Source organism: Chroicocephalus ridibundus, chromosome 6, assembly GCF_963924245.1.
Source record: "Chroicocephalus ridibundus chromosome 6, bChrRid1.1, whole genome shotgun sequence".
Classification (NCBI taxonomy): Eukaryota; Metazoa; Chordata; class Aves; order Charadriiformes; family Laridae; genus Chroicocephalus; species Chroicocephalus ridibundus.
This window is the reverse complement of record NC_086289.1, coordinates 34259248-34275930: the sequence shown is the minus strand read 5'-3', so window position 1 is coordinate 34275930 and position 16683 is coordinate 34259248. Positions and strand designations below refer to the sequence as shown.

General features: G+C 44.9%; 1 long non-coding RNA gene across 20 annotated transcripts in view; it reads left to right on the top strand.

Moving 5' to 3' along the window:
* LOC134517972 (uncharacterized) overlaps window positions 1-16683 on the top strand; it is a 132512-nt gene that overhangs the window by 61207 nt on the left and 54622 nt on the right. For 19 of the 20 annotated variants that reach the window (XR_010071788.1, XR_010071793.1, XR_010071799.1 and 16 more), the window contains 2 exons: window positions 921-1173; window positions 1517-2012. This is a non-coding gene — a long non-coding RNA (uncharacterized LOC134517972). Of the gene's footprint in view, window positions 1-920; window positions 1174-1516; window positions 2013-7006; window positions 7109-16683 lie in introns of those variants that run through there. The other variant, XR_010071783.1, reaches the window with a different exon arrangement.

Genomic DNA, 16683 nt, shown 5'->3' with positions numbered 1-16683 from the left:
AGTGCCTTACTGTACATAGTTTACTGTAATAACATTATCCTTGGTATACACTGATGATAAGTTTAACTTTTTATTAAGTTTCTTAGTAACCCAATTGCCTTAAAATACCCTATGAAAAGTATGTTTGTTACAGAACACGTACAGTTGCTATCTGCCTAGTCTTATCTCTGTTACAGCGACCTAAGAAAACACATTTGGAAAAAACATGTGCCAAGCAGAGATGGTTGGGGTTTTTTTTGTTAGACTTGCTGGAAACATTCATCAACAGTTGGAGATGTGGTCTTTCAACTATATTTCTTTCACTCAGATTATATGCAAACTGCAAGATTCTTCAAGCATAAAGTCATATGCCAGGAGTATGATATTAGCGTTTCTTTTAACAAGAATAACTTTGGAATAAGTACCTTGTCTGGTGAATTGCCTTCCTTGTCATTCATCACTGCGTACCATATTTGTAGAACTGCAGTAACTGGAAGGAAGGAAAATACTGGAAAGTGTTTCTGTGATAAGAGCTGGGTTTGGCAGAGAGTTCTGCCTTTATGAAAAAAAAATGATAATGCTGGGTTTGGTTCTTTACTTTGCCATTCCCTTTTTGTGCTGTTGTGTACTGGAATAAAATAAAGGTGAGCACTAGACAATCTGTGAATTCCCTTTGGACCAGACTTTGGGAATCTCTGTTCTGACACACATTTCATTGTTACTTTTTCTTGGGTGACTTTATTCACAAAATATCAGAACATATTCTTCCAATAAGATTTCTCATAGATTGATAAATGTTTGGATAAATTTCATACTATCTTATCAAGTAGGCACAATAGTTCTTTCTTGAGGAACTGAGCTTAAGTGAAATGCTGATTTATGTTGGTGGGATAATAATTAAAACTACAGATCCAAATCAGTGGTTTGTTATTCTGTTGCAGGACTAGGCTGAATCAAAGCCTCTGACAACAATTAGAGCTGAAATACTGAATTAACATACCGAATAGTAGCGCGTCAAGAGTATAGTCTTCTACTCAGGACAGGGTTGGGATGTACCTTGCTCATAGAAGCTCTGGAAATGTTGTGAGACTTGGACAAACACAGCCCATCCTCGGTCTGCAGGGACGTTGCTGCTCTCTGAGCGCTGCACACTCGGAGCGTGTTCTTGGCTGATGGAAATCTGCCCAGTATTGGGTGAGTTTGGTATGGGAGACAGTCACAGCTGCTCTGTTAGGATGGCTTAACACCTTCTTGTGGGGCAGGATACAGCCTCTCTTCTCTTTTGCATCTGTGAAACTGGTATAATATTAATTAGATTGTCATCAAGTTTCACTAGTGAAGTCCCATAAAGCAAAAAAGGAGCAGCTCTATGGTGATGCTAAAACTTGGTATCTTGTTTATATTAAGTAGAGATCAGTAGCCACGAAGACACTGCTTTTCCAGAAATAGGAAATATTTAGGTAAAATATCTAGATAAAATCTGAACAGAAATTTGATTACTGCCTGCTAAAATGATGACCTCTTCCCTTCTAAATAGGTTCGGTTCTCTCGATGAGACCCCTGCACCTTCACCTAGATTCCTCCCTGGCTAGCTGCGGTGAATGGATCTGACCACCGAGGGAAGCTGGCCCACTGAATTCCTTTTCTTTTCTGTGCAGTTGAATGAAAAGCGTGTGTCTTTTGAAGAACAGTGACTGAAAGAAATATTGATGACTGCCAGGGGATCTACAGAAAAGGATAAGAAAATTACTCTACTACAACAGGGAAGACAAAGGGGCTTTGTTAACTCTTTCTTGTAGGTTGTATATATTAATAGTAACAACTAAAGTTTTGTATTTTTTCAGAGAAACACACAAGGCTTTGAATTGTATTGTTTTAATTGCAGCTAACTGAATGAATTAAGTGGAAAATCACACACAGTACTTTGATTGTCTAACTCTCTGTATGTGAGGCTTTGGGAACAGTTTGTTATTATAAAAGAACAGCACTAACAAGAAATCAGTCAACATATAATTGCTAGGCTGAGGGGCAGTTTGGGGAAATCTGATATTTATTTATAAATTATTAAATAAAAGCACATAATATGTGGATCATTTTTCCCTGCCTCCGCACTTCATACTTACTCATCTTCCTAAATTTCATGTTCTCCAGGACATTACTTCTTATAACCAGTGCAGGCATCAAAACCACCCACATCCAGGAGAGGAGATGCCTGTGCATTTGTTACGATGGCAGTTTTGGTTAAGGGACTCATCTAAGAATATGAGCTTTCAGTTCAAGGAAAGGACTCTTGACCAGACTTTTAAAGATTATTTTATGTGCCTAAAATACACACGAACACCTGGGACTCTGCTTAGGTAGCCTAAACTCTGGCCCGTATTTCCTACTTACTGGGTGCCTTTGGAGATTTACAGCCAGCCAATACCCTAAATAGGAGGACTTAAGAGCAATTCAGGCAGTAAATTTAGCAGGGTTCTCAAAAAACAGTGGTTATATAATTCCCATCAGTTTTGGTAAGAATGAGGTAACTCCTGATTGTCCCTTGTGCTTCTCTCTGCACACTTAGTGCCTTACTATCTTGGGAAACACAGCCACTTCACAAGACACAGAGAGGAGGTAGGTGGTGGTTAGGCTCACCGAAAAGGTGGAATGGTACTTCATCCTCAGTGGTTTTGGCTACCGAATACCTGTTCCAGCTCTCCTAGGGGATGGAGCTGCAGTTCTTTCCTTCAGCATAGATTTGTGGGCTTTTTTCTAGGAGATCAGAGGGTAACTTATCGTTGGCCAGCTCTTCACAGCTGTACACCATTTCCTCTCATTTCCAGGCAAGAGCCAATAAACTGAAATTATTAGGGATTAGCCCTCCGAGGCTTTCTGGCTGTTTGGGAAGAGCATTCTCCCCTCCACCTTTCCCTTGGCAGATGAGATGATTTCTGGGGACACGCACAGTCCAGGTTCCTTGCCTTGCTCCCTTCTTGAGGGGCAGCAGTAAGTGCAGGTGGATGCGGCACTCGCAGTCAGGTACACAGGGCAACCAATAATAGTCTGTATTTCAGAGGACCCAGTGGCTAACCAGGTGCACTGACACATAAGCGGTTTCTTGTGTGCTCATGTAACAAAGGTGTGGGTAGCGTCCTGGCCTTACAAGCCTGGCCTTACATACATGTCCTACAGACTGAGAGGCCCTTGGCATTCTACAGTAGAGGGTCTGGGGATGGAAAGGAGTACCATCACCTGGGCGCTGCTGGTCTCATCTTTGGACTCACTGTGCTGCGATATACAAATTACATTCGTGCTGCACAAACAAAACACACTATTAAGCCAGTTCAGCAGTGTTTATGCAACTTTAAAATGGTAGAGGCTTAATTTTATGACTTCATCTGCAGGCTTCTATGTGTCCACACTGAAGTGATGTGAAGATATCACTAATACTGGCTACCAGCCTAGCTGATGTGAGACTGTTGCACAGAAGGTGCTTGAGAGGTGGAACTGGGCAGAGTTTAGCTTTGCGCAGCTCCTGCCAAGAGTTGCTTGGTATTCCTGTCACTGTTTTTTGAAGTTCAAAAATATTTTCCCCCACATAACCTATTTTTCTACAAGAGAACACAGCTGCATTTATGAAAGGTCTTGGCTTTTACAGTAAATCTGGTTTGTATAGTTTCCTCTCTCTATGTACGTTGCCTGCATAATTACCAACAGTCATAATGAAAAACGTAGTTTTGTTACATTAGCTTTCAACAGTGGTTTTCAGTAATTTAGAAAATATTGGAGCTACTTCCAACAAAGGAAAAAAAATCAAAACAAAGCAGCTTTGAAAATGTTGATATACTTGGGGAAATAAATCTTCATTTTTAACCCTGTTCCGTTATTCTCTCTCTGATACTAAAACCCATATAAAGCACCCTTGATTTCAACCAGCTGAGCAGGAGATAGCATAGAGTTTCCACTCTGCTCTGCCCTGCTTTGGGAGGCTAAATCTCAGCCATCCTCCCAGCCTGTGGCTGGGTTTTATGGGACAGCCTCTATTCAATGCTACGCGCACTGCCAAAGCTGTCCTCGCTGTGAGAAGTAGCTCACCTTCACGACTCCTCTTTTTCCAGCAGGATGTGGGAAAGGTGCTGGGTTGAATTCCCCTTGATCATGAAACTTGTTGTATTGGAGGCACTCAAAATACATGGCCTTTGAAACCTCTGTGAGTTTGCAGTGTTTAAAGATAAGAGCACGGCATTGCCAAGAAATGTGTCCTGTTGAGGCCCACAAATAACTTTATCAAAAGAAGGAATCTTATTTTTGCCTGCTGTGGATAGAGGGTGCATCTCAAAGCAGCCTAAAGTTAAAGATAGATATAGCATTTGGTTCAGATCACGATATGAAGAAAGATTGAGGTTAATTAGTATTTATTCTGAGTTTATAGTTACTCCTTTTGGCTTGAGCTAACGGGCAGGAGTTGGAGCCCCCGGAAATTGCTGCTTCTGGGAGGAGAGATGAATGAGAGAGATGGTCTCTGTGGTGAAACTGTATGTGTGGACGGGAATGCCGCTAAGGAAGACTGTTCAATATATTCATCAATGACCTGGATGAAGGGATAGAGTGCACCCTCAGCAAGTTTGCCAATGACACAAAGCTGGGAGGGGTGGCTGACACAGCAGAAGGCTGTGCCGCCATACAGAGAGACCTGGACAGGCTGTAGAGTTGGGCGGAGAGAAATCTTATGAAATTCAACAAGGGCAAGTGTAGGGTGCTGCACCTGGGGAGGAATAATCCCCTGCACCAGTACAGGTTGGGGGCTGACCTGCTGGAGAGCAGCTCTGTGGAAAGGGACCTGGGAGTCCTGGTGGACAACAGGATGACCATGAGCCAGCAAGGTGCCCTTGTAGCCAAGAAGGCCAATGACATCCTGGGGTGCATGAAGAAGACTGTGGCCAGCAGGTCGAGGGAGGTCATCCTCCCCCTCTACTCTGCCTTGGTGAGGCCGCACCTGGAGTACTGTGTCCAGTTCTGGGCTCTCCAGCTCAAGAAGGACAGGGAACTGCTGGAGAGGGTGCAGCAAATGGCTACCAAGATGATTAGGGGACTGGAGCACCTGTCTCATGAAGAAAGGCTGAGGGATTTGGGTCTCTTCAGTCTGGAAAAAAGACAGCTGAGGGGGGATCTTATCAACACTTATAAACACTTAAAGGGTGGGTGTCAGGAGGATGGGGCCAGGCTCTTTTCAGTGGTGCCTGGCGACAGGACAAGAGGCAATGGGCACAAACTTGAGCATAGGAAGTTCCACCTAAACAGGAGGAGGAACTTCTTTACTTTGAGGGTGGCAGAGCCCTGGCACAGGCTGCCCAGAGAGGTGGTGGAGTCTCCATCTCTGGAGACATTCAAAACCCGCCTGGACGCGTTCCTGTGCCACCTGCTCTGGGTGACCCTGCTCTGGCAGGGGGGTTGGACTGGATGATCTCCAGAGGTCCCTTCCAACCCTACCATTCTGTGATTCTGTGGCCATTGCCCCAGGGCTCCGTCAGCCTGCAGGGAGGCTGCTTGGAGGGGCAGCTCGGTGCCTGCTGGGAGGATCGGCCGTAGGCATGGACCGAGGTGTCCCATGGGGCTGTGAAGAAGGGCAGGTGTCCTCCGTCCCTCTGCCACTTGCTGCCCTCGCACCTCCGTGCCCACACGTTGGACACCTGTCACCCGTCCTGGCCGCAGGGAGTGGTTGTGTGAGGGCAAGGCAGCAGCTGGCGAGAAGTTAGTCTTTATTTTGGGGTGAATTCCCTGGCTTTGCAGAGTGCCCGAGGAAGGGCAGCCCTGCGGTGGGCGGGCTCTGGGCCATCTGCCCTGCAGCCATAGGGCGCCGCCTCTCCTGCTCTGTGACATGATTGGCTGGCTGCTCCCAGCAGGCAGGGCTGTCGGTATAAAAGGGCTGGAGGGGCAGTAGTCCCCTCCTGAGGGGCTGAGGAGATGGTGGTTGGGCTGTGAGTCTCCTCAGGGCTTGGAGTGCGGTGTGGATGCAGCCAAGCAGCCTTTGCCTTGTGAGGTGCATCTGCACAGGCAGGGCTGGAGGCCTGGCAGCGTATGTAGATTTATGACTCTCCCCTGCCCTCCTTTCTGGAAATGTTTGCTTTAAAGTCTCAACAAAATCTAAGTTCAGTTCTCTTAATGTGCTTTTGGCAGTTCTTCTTCCTGATCTGCCCTGTGCAGGAGCCGTGTGGAGGCGCTGGCCCCTCCAGGCCACCTCAGGCGGGCGGCTGGGATGAGCCTGAGTTTGAGGGCCTTACCAACGCTTGTTTTTACAGGCGCCTCGCTGAGGAGATAGCGGGTTGAATAGAGCCAAAATAGCACAAGTGGTGCTTTTGAATGCAAGTTCATTTGCAGAGGGATGAGAAAGGACTCCTGAACTTGCACGTAAGCAAAATAGGTGGTAATTCTGCCAGCGGAGAGGCTACTAAGCTGTGAGCTCCTCAGCTGTCTGCAGCGGCCAAGCAAGAGCCTCAGTGGGCAAGGCTCCTTGCCTTTATCACTTGAAAATCCTAAGTTTAAACCAAACCATGTAAAATAAATGCTAAGAGCACCCATTTCAGGACTTCTTGTGCCACCATAAAAAAAAAAAAAACTGCTAAAAGAAAAGCAAGAATAGCCTCCGTTGCTCACTTAGTTATGGAAGTTTTAGTTTGCTTCCTGCTATGCTGATAATAAAGGCCTATTACCAAGGCTAAATCCAAATTTTATCAGCTGCTTTCCATGTCATTGTCTTTTTGAATATCAGCTCTTTTAGCAGCACAGCAAAGCATTTGGTACAAGCAGCCCAGTTCCTTGAGAATTTACCTGTGTAAATCCTCTGTCAATTTTGGCCACTGCTTAATGTCAACGTGGCATCCTTATACTGCTGTTATGTACGTGAAAGTGTGGAGATTATTAAGCTGATTTAAAACTGGCTTTGTTTCCCCTTTTCCTGCTCCCTTCCCCTGGTCTTTAACTAAATGGGTGAAATGTGTGTTCAATAAATACCTACAAATCACCTCTGTCTTTTGTTTGCTCCCAGAAAGAAAAGCACAGCACTCCTGCCTGTTACCCCTGTGATGGAAATGCGAGGACACCTGTGAATCGTCAGCACCTATGAATCCAAGCTGCATGGCAGCTACAGGTAAGCTCAGAACTTAAACTGTTACTATGGAAAATACAAAGCTTGAAAGCAGCTTGTTCTTGCTCCTTGTGTTGACTACTTAAAAGTGAATTCAGTTTTATGCTCTGCTCAGATATAGTCTTTTCCACAGAGTAAGTGTTCTGCAGGTTCACTGGACAGAACTGACTTTGTGTTTTGGAGATGCGATGAGGCTGGATGGGCGGGTGTGGTAGACGGAAAGAAGTTTCTAGTGTGCCTTCCCTTACCTTTTTTCTTGTGGTCTTGGGCAGGCTCTTGATGTCTCGAACCTCGAGTCTAGGGGCTTGGATTATTAATTCCTGCTCTTTGTTGTTCCAAAGTGATGATGATGGTCCTCTTTCAGCCTTTGCACTGACTCTGAGAGCTCTGAGCAAGCACAAACCTGTTCCAGGTCTGAACATGGACATAGTTGTCAGTATTAACGTCTATAGTTGCTTTTCTGAGTGAGTCATTCTTTTAATATAAAATGTATACTTTTATGCTTCTCTGAGCTGTCGTCTCAGGCTTTCTACAGATTCAGGAAGACTATATTGAATGTTGGCAAGTTCATACCAAAGAGGATGTGATGGAGTTCACATTTTGAAATACCTCTTGCACCCCAAGGATTAGTATCTACTGTTTTCCTTTTAACTGATGGCTTCTATTCTGTAGTATAAATTTGTGGCAGTGTCTCTGGAATTTATTTGTAAATATATTTGCTGTAATATATTTGCCGAAGTTATATATTGAATAATTCCTCTGGTTCAGCATGTCTGAAATGACCACACAGAGAATGTAATTAAAAATGAACATGCTATGGTAATTGCATGTTTCTGTCAACTTTTTGACACCTCAGTAGGAAATACATTTTCCTGTTTATTAGATCTTCTATTTAAATTAATGTAATTGACATGAGGAAAATAAGCATATGTACTGAAGGGGACTGGATAAAACTATTAATTTGTGTTAGAATATTATGAAGCATTTTCATACTAGGGGCCGTTATAAAAAAAAAATCCAATAGCATGGGAAGCCCATGGTTTTCAAGTATTTGGTGTATGTGTGGAAGGGAAAGATTATAAAAGAGGCTTGTGGGAAACAACTGAAGGGGAGAAGGTTGACTTTTTTGCATGGTTTATTGACTGGCTGATAAGTCAGACCATATATATTTCTCTGTCTTCCCATGGCTGGCCAGGATCAAGCAAAGGATGCCTTGGAAAGGAAGGGAGATGTCTTGGATCCTCTCAAACATGGCGAGTTTCCACTCAGTGATTATCATATACTCAGCTCTGTAGAGTGATAAGTCTTTGGTTTAGTTTCCCACACAGAGAAATGGAACACGACTGAAGCAGAGATTCACTCTGTGGCACATTTCAGAAAGTCCGTGAGCTTTCAGCAGTGCTCTGTGCAAACACAGCACAAGTGCTAAAGTCCATGTATTTCTTGAGGTAGTACTGCACAATGCTATGTTAATTTCTGAAGTTGTATAATTACTAAGAGAGTAAAAAGTACTTGGAAAGAACATCTTTTTCTGAAAGGTTTTCTGCTGCTGGTTTTGGTTGAATCTGCCGTGCTGTACAGGTGTGTCTTTGTCATGCACTCTGCATAAGGAGAGCACTTCCTAATAATAAAAAATTAGGAGGACAGAAGGGGATATCATACTGTCCTGGGGCTTGTGTTGCCAGCTGCCCACCAGACCAGTCTCTCCAAAGTGGATGGCTTTGTCCAAGAGTGAGAAATCTGTTTGTGGACCTGGCAAATTCCTGATATGGAGGGGTATGTCTGAAATGACATCTTCTTGGAAGAGCTCTCAAGCAATATGTGCCTGAGTATCCATGGCTGTCCTTTCCCTCTTCCTTTAGTTTGAGCTTTCTGCCATCTTGGTGGAAAGTCTCCTTTTTATGTGTATTTCCTAATATTTAGGAAATGAATGTAACTTTTACCTGTTTATGGCTGCTGCGGTATTCATAAGATGACCGTTTCCTACTGCACTGAATGCTTTCCCATTGTGCATGAACAATGCATGCAGTGTTGGGCTGTATATATTATTATTTCACTAGAAATAAGTTTTATTTCATGAAAGCGACCAATTGTAGAGAAAATTTGCAGATTAATGCAATTTAGGCAGCTGCATGACAGAACAGTAGTATAGGTATGTGTGTTGAAATGTTTCACTTCCTATAACCCTCCTTTTATCTTTGCTAAAATGCAGGCTGTCAGCATTGATACCCTGTTTCCTTGTTGACCCTTCAGATTCCAAGTGTGTTTGGTAAACTGCTGAGCTGAGTGTATTTAGGAGGGTGGACACGGTGCTGGCGTCGTTGCAATCTGAGATAGAACGAAAATCTCTTTTGGACCGGTACGCTCAGTGTTTCTAAGAGGCCCTGGTAGTATAAGGAGCAGGCAGATGCTGTAGTGGGCATGTAGCCTATGTAATCTCTGTGGATCTTCAAATAGATGAGGCTGCCGCAGCATGTGGGTTATCGCTGCAAGCAGCAGTCCCCTTCAGTCCTGTGGGGCCTGCTCTGTTTGGAAGGAGGAAGAAGAGAGGAGATGGAGCACTCGCCATTCACACCCAGGCTTTCCTGTCTTCAGGGAACCAGCGGGGCAGCCCGTTGCGCTCTGGCATTGCCAGTACATCATCCTAGAGAAGAAAGTGGGTGTTTCATTTGAAACACTGCTTTCTCTTTTCAAAGAACTCTCCCCAAGCCTCATGGACTATATGCCTTTGTTCTCACCGAGGAACTGCAGAAACACCCAGCTGTGCAATCTCCCTTTCCCTCTCCATATTCTTGGGAGAATGATGGACAAACAATTCCAATAAAGCTGCTCACGTCCTTAGTTAATCAGGCTCTATCTGTCCAGACATCCCTGTGAGACCAAAGAGCCGAATGCAGACTCCAACACTCCCGGGACTCCTGTGTTTCTCCCTGTCGACCTTTCAGCCTGTTAAACTCATCGCTGTTAAGAGTCCTTTTGGAGGTTGTGGTGTTCAGAATGGAAAACCCACTTTATTTAAGTGTTAGAATAGTCATCGCATAGACTTTCATAGAGCTGTGAATCCCTCTTCCCAAGTCAAGTCACTTCTCCCAGTTGTTCTGTGTCTCTCTCCCAATGCAAAACCATTTGCTTGGGTAGATCCTTGACTGCATTGTCTGTTGTGCAGCCCCTATTACGATACCATCCGAACAGTTTGATGGCTTCCATAAATTTTCTTTATGCTACTCATAGCAGGTAGAGAAGCGAATACTTATAGAGATAACATTAAAGCAACCAAAGAGCAACTGAGGCTATAGAGCACAGTAAAGGAACATTGCCACTCCTGTCCTGGGTCACCAGATGGGATGTCCTTAAAGCTGCAGCTGCTTTCCCATCTTACCTTAACTCTCCGAAGAAGGGTGGAGAGGAAGCAAGAAGAGAAAGACATTTCCGCAGTGATTGCAACACGCTGGTGATATGCAGATTCCCTCTCCCTGCCCTGTGACACGCATGGTGTAGGCCACAAAGTGCTGCAATCCTTACTGGGGCTTTTTGGGCCATTTTTAAAAAGAATTCCATCTTTGCTGTCACGTCTTCCTTGCTGAAGGAGGGACTGACTAATTAGCAACGGTTCAGAGGCAGATTCTATTGTGAAAATGGTTTGATGGTGATCTAACTGGGAATAAAAATCTTCTTAAAGGTCCAGGCAGACATTTTCTAACCTCTCTGTGATAAGGGGCTCTGTTGGCTGGTGCATGAAACCAGCCCACACAGTCCTGAAAGGATGAACCCTGTCGCTTGCGAATGGTGGCTCCTTTTCCAAGGTGATACCCATAGGCCTCGCAGTTGCGTCCTGCACTAGTACTCACTGGGGTATTAAAAACAATAATGCCATTGACCATTTGATATACCTAGTAACAGTTTCTAATAGGAGAACAAAATGCTGGGGTTGGTGGTAGTTACCTGTTTCACGCCTCCAAACACAGTGAGCATGCAATCAATGTTGGTTGTTTTCTTCTCAGTCTGAAATCACATTAAGGTTAGTCATGTAAAAGGCTATACTGTTTTGAAATAAATATTTATCAACATATCCTATTGTGGTTTATTTTTAGTCTGCTGATGTGTTTGACTAGTATCTCATATGACCATGACATTTGTAAACAGAGCAGGGTGTGTCACTGCCCTTTAGGTTGGTATTTTCCTGTTAATTGTTATCAGATCATGGTATTCGCATGTCAGACCCTAAACTCTAATTGTAACACTGCAGACAGGAGAGCTGTAACTTGAGTTCTTGCGCTTACCAGCTTTTCCAGGTGCTTTTAGTTTGGTTTGCAGAGGAATGATTCAGGTGGGTCAATGTAGAGGACTGGTGCCATTTGAGGTGCCCACACGGATGTGGTGCCTGAACTCCAGCTATTGCTGCAGCGGAGCTGTGGCCTCCCAAGTGTCCTGTGCCACAGTCTCAGCCCCACGCAGGCATTGCAGATGCCCACAGGTGGCTAAATTGGGTTGGACAAATAGTTCAGGCAATTGATGCTCATCCTAGGTTTCTGCCAGCTGTTTCCCATGGGTGTCATTAGGGAGACACCTTCAACAGGCAGGCATCTCCCAACACCTTGGGAGGAGATCCTTGTGCCTCCCGCTCAGCGGGCACCGGCTCAATCCTTAGCTACTCCATGGCTACTGCATCACTCATTGTAAGCTTGGTGATTTGGGCAGCCTGCAGAGATGTACATAATTTTTCCTCCTGATAGTATTTGGGAAAATTGCCTCACATGTATAAGAAAATACACTGGTCTTGCCAGCAGAAGACAGGGAAAAGCCTGAAAACTTTAAGTTAAAACTTCCATGCTTTAAGGTGTAATGAATTTGGCTTTTTCTACATAATTGAAATATATGTGTCAACTATACCCACTGGTTTGAGGCTGATAGAGCTATCATGCAGAAGATCAGTGGTGAGTGGGCTGCAGCTTGGTTAGCAGTGGTGGGCTGTGGGAGGTCGCTGCGAGACACAAAAAAGCTGCTTGGTCTCTTATGTCTCCTTGTTTCTGATGATGAACTGCAGGGAGAGAAAGTGTCTCTCACATTTATTGCGGTACTTTCTCAGTCGGAACTGGTTTTCTCCATAGTAATTTCTGCAGCTGTCACAAGGGTGGAATGAACTTTGAGATTGTGGGGAGGTATCCTTCTCTATCTGAGGTGATGTTCGGGAGTTAGCTGGCAGATTTCATGCCCCAGACAAGAGGCTGAGGCTACCAGTGGGGACAACATTTGTGTGGTCATCACGCAGCATTGGACATGGTGTGAAATTCTGGCAGGCCTGTCTGGCAGGACACAGGTCTGACGATGTAGCATGGGCAGCTCTTAGGTTCTTCTCACCAGTCGTGCCCTCTGAGGAGAGAGACAAGGGCTGCCTTGGTGGGACATGTCCTACATATGGGACTGCTGCTGGATTGTGCCACTGCTCGCCAGTGCTATTGCTGACATGTCCTTCCAGGCTGCGGAGGGGCATAAAACTGAGAGCCTTCGCCCAGGAAACAAGTTTCACTGACCATGAACGGTATTTTCCAAATAAATTAAGAGATCTGTCCCCACTCATCACTGTTTCCATCCCACCACAGATTGCCTTGCACCTTCTCAGCTTGTGTGAACAGTCCTGGGGGTCATCCAGGCTGTGCTGTGTCAGAACAAGTGCTTTCTGTGCCTTTCCTTGCCTGGCTGATTTTGGCAAAAGCCTGCCCAACCCCTGCCGCAGGGAGGTTTAAGTTCCTAAATCCCTTTGGCTGCTTCAAAAAATCAGAAGTTGCAGGAGCAGAAAACCTGGTGGATGGAGATACCGGTTATGCAGTTAAGAATGAATGAAAAAACAAAGAAATGTAGGAAACAGAGTCAATCAGCTTGTTGCCTAGGAGAGGAGGATTTAGGGGATGCCAGAGTTCCTGCTGCCATAAGGAAATGCTGTCAAGACAGGCCAGCAAGGCAAGAGAGAGCTGGAGGGCCTTGTCACCGTGTCACGTTGACGGCATGGTTCAGACCTCAGCTGGGGTGAGTGGGTGGTGTTGGTCGCCTTTGCTTGTCAAAATCCCTGTCACCAAATAACAGGGTGATTGTTAAAACCCCTCAAAATATTTTACAGGGCACGCATTTGCCCACGTTCATTTTAATTTTTTAAAGCAGTGGTGCTCAGGCAGTGTCTGTTTTCTTGGGAGGGAAGTTCCTCCCAGCCCAGGTGGGACCGGGGGGCTGCGCAGAGGCACCCGCACCAGTGGGGAGGTCAGTGCTTGAGAGACAGCCCAACTTTTTGTGGTTCATAGGGCATCCTGACTGACCCTCCTGCCGTCCCAGCTGAGCTGAGGGCAGAGTATGGCAGGAGGAGGCCCTGCTCTGCGCCCCACCTTTGGTTTTATCCTGAGGAATGGAGACCTTAAAATTCAGAAAGTCAGTGCCTTCCATCAGCCCTGCAAAACGAAAGATAAATGCTAATTGCCAAAGCTTTTCCCAATATGAATGGGCACACATCAGCTCCTGAAAAATGCACTTGCTATTTTAGTTAAAAATAAACAAATCAATTCTTGGGCTTTTAAGCATTTAAACTTCCTTAACTAAGCAATAGATTTTTCAGAAGAAAAAAAATTTTACTAGGAGGCAGTCCAGTGAGTCCCATTAAGAACAGGCAGGAGCACTAGGAGACCAAGATTCAAATCTTAGTTTTGCCAGCATTTCCCAATATAATCCTAGAAAAAACAGCTAAATCATTTATAAGACAAGAATCACTTTTCCGTGTATTCACAGTGTACTTTTCTGATAAACCCAGAGCAATGACAGGTTTGTTACAAGCAGGAATAAAATTCACCTTGCTGATGGGGTAATATGATAACTAATGAGATAAAGTGGTTTTTGTAGTGCTTTTGACCCAGTGAAAAGGTAGGTGCTATCAGTCCACTGGTTGCCTGAAATCACTGAGGGGAATAGCATGTCTTGAAAGAAGCAATTGCTGAAATGACCCTGTAGCTCATTTGCATTCATTGAGTGAAAGGATTGTGCTGTCCTCGTATTCTTAATATTTTTGTTATCTGTGCCCAGTGAACTGAGAGAGCCGATGGAGGTACTGACTGATAAGCACTCCTGCTGTACGGTGGGATTTTGGTTACTACGGGGGGCTTCCTCCCTGCCAGGATAAACTGGATGCTGGAAATAAATAGGGAAGGTCCCAAACAGAGGCAATTCTTTTCAAACAAACAAAAAAAAACCACTAAAGTTTTTTTTTTTCAGGTTGTGACAGTGAGGCAGCCTTAGCATTTGTTTCATGGAAACCTCTGCAGTTGATCAAGACAGGCGATGACTAAGATCGTGCTCTGCTCATGAAAGCACCTTCTTCCAGAGACCACTGCTTGCTCCTGATCTGCTGCTAATTAGCCTCTGCCCTGTGATACTGAGTCATTATATTCTTTGCCCTTTTCCATGGCTGCTTTTGGTGTGGAAACTGACACAAATATTGCTCCCCTGCTGGAAATCATCATCATGTCATCAAATTCATCAGTACCTGTAAGCCCAGATGAGAAGGGAATATAGTTTGGTTTTTTTTGGCCGGTGATCTCTGACAGGAATGTTTTGAAGTTCAGCCATGCTATATATGCTATATATTATGGTGATGCACTGCATATAGCATCTGGCTAGTTTCTGTAATGTCATAAATTACTGTATGTGTTAAAACAGCAAAGCTGTTAAGCAGCTTTTAAAGCTACTGTCAGGAAAAGGTGGAGGGATTCCACATTTGAGGCTCTTCAATGCTTCTGTCGACAGCAGGTGACTGTGTATGTGCTTGCCATGAAGTATATTGCCTCCAGCCATGACTTCCCAGTTTATTATAGGATTGTTCAGGGTGTTGCCCTACAGCTTTCCCGCGTCCCCTTGTTCCATGCATCACTGGATTAAATGCCTCCTGCCTGATGTGGGAAGTTCTGTTTTGCTTTGTTTTCTTGGTGGAGGAAGAAGGGGACAGGTTGCCAGGGTCACCAATGTCTTTCCCTGGTATGACTGACTTCCGTGTTTTGGCAGGCATTACTAGCACTGGGCTATTCTTGAGAACATGTCCTTCTGCTGACCTGTACTTGGTTGAGGCTGGTTCGGGCTTGGTGCTGTGACTCAGATGAGCTGGATGGAGACCCTCGGGACATATGGAAGCAATTAGCTTAAGATGACTGAGTTGGGAAGTTGCTTACTGGGTGGCATAGTGGGTTACTGTAGCAGATGCGTGCGATCATCCCATTATGCCTTAACCCCTGAAGTGGGACAAGAGCCTCCTAGCAGTGTTCACTGTGACGGGTGGCTGCAGAGCTGTAGTGGATATGCCTAGGCAACAGGAACAGAACTGTAGTGGGTCACTAAAAACTTTAACAAATGGACACAGCTAACAGTTCCTCAAGAATCCACATCCCATACTGTATTGCTCCTTCCCCTGTTATCTCCGAATCCCAGTGTCTGCTATTTCGCTTTCTTCAGCGTTTTGGGGGTAAGGGGCACCTTACCTTTCCAAAGGGCTTGTCAATTGAAAAATGTGATTTGCCTGAATAGCCAGACCATGCCTCTGGGTTGGCAGCTGGGAATTTTCTGGTGCTCTAGCTAGTCAGGTGGGGAAAAAAACCTCCAAAACATTTCTGAGCCAATGGATGTGGGCAGTGTAGGGAGCGCTCTCCTAGGGGGCAGGGAGGAGGCTGCTGAGCCCTCCCCACAGCAGCAAATCCCTGCTTCTTTTCTTTGCTGTGTTCCTGTGGGAATTAGGATGGCTTTGCCATCCTGGTGGCAGTAATTCCACCCATTGCACTGACAAGAGTGATGGTGACTTGTCTGAAAAGGCCACATAGATGGTGACAACTGTCAGTGACTAATTTGATGGAAGGATAAGACTGTGATAAAATTACTTTTCTGTGGCACAGCAATTATAAGAGTTGGAGTAGCCCAAGCATCCAGTAGCACCCTAAAAACTGGAGGCTTTTTCTACTATTTCTGCACATCCTTTTATTAATAAGTATCTGTTGCAATAAAAACAAAGATGCAGGAAGAGAGGAAGAGAAGACCTGTGTACGCTCACGTGAAATGTTAAAATAAAGGCAGCTTTTTTCGAACATGCTTGGTGAAATGGTTCTGGAGTAACACCAAGAGTTACGAAACAGACAAACCCTCACCACAGAATATTTGTTCCTTTTGCAGCGAGCCTTGGTAAAACTCAAATAGTCTCTGACCTTACATTACTAGTTTAGTTTACAGTATCAGTAGTTTCCTGCCATGACTCAGTGGCTGGAACAGTAATATCTGACAGTCTTTTTTTTTTTTTTCCTCTCTCTTTCCAGATCTCTTTTGAAGCTTCTCAGAGTGGGCGGGGAGAGACAAGTGACAGATTTAGTCCTGCTTCTTGCCCTTCCTCTTGCCCCACCCCGGCTTTTAAAAAAAAAAAAAAAAAACAACAAAAAAACCCAGAAAAAAACCCAAATCAACCTGCTCCTGCTTTTTCTGTTCCTTCCAGTCTTCTTATCCAGCAGGCTTCCCTTTCAAATATGTCCTTGACCAAATCTTACTTTCCTTTTCATTCCTACCGGTCG